Below are 6,000 nucleotides of genomic sequence, written 5' to 3' on the forward strand. Positions count from 1 at the left end.
AAGATAAACTCTCTCTCCAGAGAAGAAGAAGTTCACAAGCCCACTTGTACATAAGTAAAAAAGATCTTCAAAAACTTCACTTGGATTCCAACCTTTAGAAGATCAAATCTAAAGTGCCCTTCTCTAAAGACAAATCATCATTCTCAGCTGATAAGGTGTGGATTCCAAATAGAAAAAAAATCACACATTATCTTTTTCAAAGATACTACTATGATCAGAGAAGAACGCTCCATCTAATGAGTGTAATGAGAATTGTATCACCATCAATTTCATCAAAATCAATCAAATCATTTATCATCTCTTGTGTTGCATATCAAGGATGGATCACGGAATTTGTTGAAGGCACCAACTTGTTACAAGTTTGATACCACGGCCTATAATCAAAATCCACCTTCACATACTAGTTAGTGACCACTAATCTTGCTTTGCCACTAAAAAGAAAATGCGCATGAAAAGTTAAAGTTTATTCTAGAAGTCATTGTCAAATCTCAGTACTCCAACGACACATCTTCACTCAATGAGTGTGGGTTCAAATTTTCGTTTATTTCTCCCACATTAAGTCATTTTCGACTTTTTCTCTCATCCTTTAGGACTTGCGTTCCATTAAATGTTAATGTGCTTGGACTTGCGTTCACAATGAAATCTAGCATTTTTAGGTTGTGTTGGGATTGAAGAAGGTAACATAATTAAAATGGCATTACAAAGAAGCATTGAAGGCCGCATGGGAACGAGGTTTCTTGAAAGTTCAGATTCCCTCTATTTAGTGCACAATATTAATGGCAAGAGTAGAAGTGCTTGACGATACAAAGAAAGTGTAAAAGAAATACAACAGCTAGCGAGTTCATTCAACATTTGCAACTTTGAATTCTATTGAGGAGAGACAATAGATCAACCGATTTCTTAGCAAAACTTGGATCTTACGAGAAAAATTATATGATATTTGAGGATATGAGTAGTATTCCTCAAGAACTTACGAATATAATGTACGATGATCTTACCTATAATTAAAGACTAATGTTAAATCACTTGCTAAAATATACGCGGTTGATGTGCCAAGTGCACAGAACTGTAAATCTTTTTCCTTGTGTATCCCGAAGAAAAAGATCTATGGTTCTATGCACTTGTCACGTCAACCGCATACATAACAAGTATGCTTTTTAGAGTCAGAATATCACGACTCAAAATTATATTTGCAAGTGACTTTTAATAAAAAGGAGGGGCCGTTCGACCCCAACTTACCAATAAAAATAGAATAAAATTGAGTAACTTCAAAATGGATAGTTTGGGCTTGTTAAATGAAGTATAGTAACAATCCCAAATAACTCCCATGGGTCCGTGAGATGGCCAAGATCACATCTTACAAAGCGGAGGTCTGAGTTCGAATTTCCCTCTTAAGAGCCACCTTTAAGGATTTATCCCAAAGATTGCTTAGCGCGTGTGCAGGGAGAGGACTGCATGGGCTCTGAGGATTAGCTAGGTATTCTAAGAGGCATGGATACCTTGGTTCAGGGAAAAAAAAAAGTGGATTCAATTATTGAATGCAAATACTTTATACACATTCAAGAATGGGAAATGTGACTCTAAATAGGTTGAACTAGAGGAAGACATTTCGTTTAGTCGACCATAGATCATTGGGATAAAGCTCTCATCAGGGCTAGAAAGTTGTCTTTAAGGCTTGATTTATAGAGATTTTAATGAGAATTAATTAATAATTCCCCTAAATTGACGCAATGCATCACATTCCTTATTTATTAATTATTTTGATTATTTATTTGGAGGCAACTGAACAAATCAGCAAAGTTTCGTGCTTCAACTACACTCCAGAGTCCATAATCAAAGTCCAGCCTAAAATACAGGCCCTTTGGGCCCACATTCACCCCGGCGCAGTAAAGGTTCCACATGGCTCTGACTTGCTTAGAAGATCCAAGCTCCAAACTGAATATCAATATTACAATGTTGTTTTCAACACCGCCGGACGCCGTCCGATCTTTCAAAATAGATGGCATCCGCAAATATTGTATCAAATAGTTGTCCCTATATATAATTAACTCATTACATACTTGGAACATGGTTGATCCAAAATGGATCCGATAAGTTATTGGATTTCGGTTCTGACCGATCCATTGGATCGAATCCTAACGATGTGGATATGGTTGATTTCGACCAAATCTGATAATATATCAGATTGGGTCTTTATGAAAACACCCAAACTCCTAATCCAGGTCCTAACTTATTATAATTGACCAGTTTGGGTTCCTAAGAAAATCCCTATCCAGATCAGATTTTGATAAATCTAATCCATTGAAAACCCGGCCCAAACCTTGTTCATTTGGTCTGTACCTGGGCCTGACTCAAGCCCAATCTTATTTCGGCAAGTTATAAAAGTTAAGAATAAGAAAATACACGGATTGGTGACAAGTCAGCTGAATAGAAGAAGAAAAACAGTGGATTTTTTCTGATTCCCCCTTTTTTTTTTTCTTAAATAAGTCCAATCAAACCCAGCCCAAAATCGATTTTATGATGGGGCTTTGTTTTGGGCTTATATTTAATAAATTCTAATTCTCTAACCTTATACGGTTGTGGGCTAAGAAAGGCCCGACCCAAATGAAACCCGGTTGGGCCCATTTTAGCAGTGCCAAAGATCCCAGCCTAATTAAACCTAAACCATGAAGTTTAGAAGAGAGTTGAGGTGTCATTTGGATCAATCTGGTACAGCCCATGTGGCCCAAACCATTGCTGATCTTGCACCACCACCACCTTAGCATAAAAAAAATAATGTGGATCTTTTAAACTTAAAGTTGTTTGAGTTTGAAAAGAAGCAATTTGCCTAAGCTCAAAGCATATTTGTACAAATTGCACTCATGGAGTGACCCAAAGCTATATCTTCTCTATTTTAGTTCTTCAATTATGCCTTTCTATTCTTTGTCCCTCCCATTTTCATTTGGGTACAACTTTTTTTTTTCTTAGACTATAGTTTTTTCTACTTCAATTCTCTTTTTGATCAAATTGAGAGAGAAAGAGAGGTCATCGTGGTGGTCGAAGCGAATTCAAAAGCAATTAATGAGACAATGTGACCCACTAGTTATAGTTTAATGAGCAAAACCCTCGTTACATCTACTAAATGATACTTAGGGTTTTGATGCTTTTAATTGCACGAACCCGTGTGAGATTTCCCCCACACCCTCAATAGAGAGATACAATTGGTGAAAGATATTAGAGAGATGGTACGAGGATGTAAGAGATTATTGTAGAATATAGCTTAGGAGAGATTCTTCTTAAAAAAAAAATTTTAGAATATGTAAATGTTGTTGTATTTTTTGATTAACTAATAAAAATTTATAGGTTAAACACAAATGGTAATAAACACAGCGAAAAGTATCCGAATATAATCAAAATCCAAAATTTTACAATGATTTACGAAGAATTCCCACCCGTCTAGTCTGAAAAGGGTCATTTTAGACAATTTAATCATACAAGAAGTTGGCATGATTGTTGCCACTAAAAATTAATCCATTATAATTAATCAGTATAAAATTTTAAAAAGAATTATTTATGAAATTGATTTAAAATTTAATCGAGTCAGATTGATAGTTCCTTGAGGTTATTATTTATATTTAAAATTAAAAATAAATAAATTAGAAAAGAGAAGAAATATAATTGTTTCAATCAAATCAACTTAAACGAGCTTTTCATTATTTGAGAAGAACGACAAACAGCTCACGTCAAGTCAACTTAAACTGTGTCAACATTGTCGTCCACTAAAAAGTGGAGGTTGTTTGATCGAATTTTGCTTCACCATTAAATTTAAAATTAAGACATATATGGGTGATAGAGCTCAAATTAATTATCAAATTGGCAATCCAACTTCATAGTCCTCTAAATTTCATGAAAAATTGAACTAAAAGAAGAAGAAAAATATCAAGTTTTTGTTACTAAATCCACTTTTTTTTAGCATATGGACGGTTACGAATCTTCCACTCAACTTCCAAATTTAAAAATTAAAATTTAACACTGAAATTTCATAAAATTTTGTTCTCTTCATAGGATGTGAGCATGTTTTGGACACCAGAAGGTGGGCTCAACAATCATAGTACGATTTCAAATCTGACTAAATTAGGTTAGACTTACATTTTTTTTTTTTTATATATTACCATTATCCCCTACATTTGGAAATCAAATAATCAATATTTTAGAATATTTTATTACCATAACATCTTTTCATCATCACACACCAATTACACAATTAAAATTATGGAAATTTTTGTGTTTTGTACTCATGGTTTCATCTGAGATCGAGATGACTTGCTTGAGTCATCTCGGTGTTGCTCACAAGATGGAAGGATTTTGATATTGTCTCTAGCTTCACACCATATCATGAGACAAATGAGATGATGCGAATGATATTTGGAAAATCTTAACCAATTTAATCAAACTCGATCAAGTCAATTAAGATTTTTATAAATATTGATTAAATTAAATATATTTTTATAGTTTAATATATCTTATCTAAATCTAAAAACGATCTTATGGCTAAGCCTATTTTGATCTAACTTAAGTTCTTAAAAAAAAAATCTATTAGCATATAAATAATTATAAATTGAGTTAATGGTTTATCTCATCTGAGAAGAGATGACTCACTCAAGACGACTTGGTCTCATCCATGATCTTGAGAAGATGTCCAACTGAGTTTTGATTTTTCCTTCCTCAAAATCATAAATGAATGTTTTGGTTCCATGTATTTGAATTTAATATTTTTCCCTAATTTTTGGGACTACAACAAATATTCGAAAAAAAAAAAAAAATACTGAAATTACCCTTACTGACAATAAAAAATAATTATTACCATTAGTGTTTTGTCTCCTCAAAATCGTCAATAAGTTTTTGGTCTCATGTATTAGAAATTAATGCTTACCCCTAGTTTATGCAACATCTTTTAGTATTTACAGAAAGAATCATGATAATCTGACTATCCCACGTGGAGGGAACCAAGTATCCCAAAGAGCACAGATCCACGATTCTCGAACTTGTCATGTCAAATAGTCGATTGAATATGCCATGTGGGGTAGTCAGATTGTCATGACTCTTGAAGAAAATAGAGAACTTGTCCTCATTGACCAAAAAAATTAAAAATACTACCTTTACTTTTAAATTTTTACCTACCATGTCACTTTGGATATTGGGGCGAGTAACGATTGTTTTTGTATGAGTTGTGCTAGAGTAAAAAAGCATATATGGTTCGTATCCACTTTCATGTCATGATGTGTGATGTGAGGTCCCATCTTGAAACGAGCATTTCTATGCTCATAAGAACCAAAAATTGTCCCCAAAACAAGTAAATAACCTCAATATACAAATGGGCCAAAGAGGCCTCAAAATTGCATAGCATCTTCAAGGGCTAGCTATCAATTTATTTCGTGTTTTATTAATTTGGGATTGCGTGTTTGTTTATGAATTTTCACGAGGCTAATCCTTAACATTGCTGACTTGGATTCTTATCGGAACGGGTCCTTATTTGATCTCATGAAAAAAATGATCATTACATTATCAATTGCAATCACTATGTATGAAACGATCATTAAATTATCATAGTGATCGTTTATATATGACAATTTTAGAAAACGATCATTAAATTATCATAGTGATCGTTTATATATGACAATTTTAGAAAACCAACACTGAAATACTTCAAACTTACCTTTTACACTTTGTTTTCGTCGAAATCACAAGATCTATTTAGAGAAATCAATCCAAGAATAATAAAAATCAATCAATCAATCAAGATGCAATCATACACAAAGATTTAGTGTATGGTTTCCTCAAGATTGAGGTATGTCCATAGATCCACACTAATTCCACTATAAAGAGAAAATTTTATATTACAGATTACACCATTTTATCAAATAAAGAGAAATCAATTCAAAAATAAGAAAACAAAAAACAAAAAACAAAAAAAAAATCAAGATGCAATCACACACAAAGATTTTACGTGATTCCCTCAAG

This window comes from Akebia trifoliata, chromosome 11 (assembly GCF_017979445.1).
Source record: "Akebia trifoliata isolate Shusen 1 chromosome 11, ASM1797944v1, whole genome shotgun sequence".
Classification (NCBI taxonomy): domain Eukaryota; kingdom Viridiplantae; phylum Streptophyta; class Magnoliopsida; order Ranunculales; family Lardizabalaceae; genus Akebia; species Akebia trifoliata.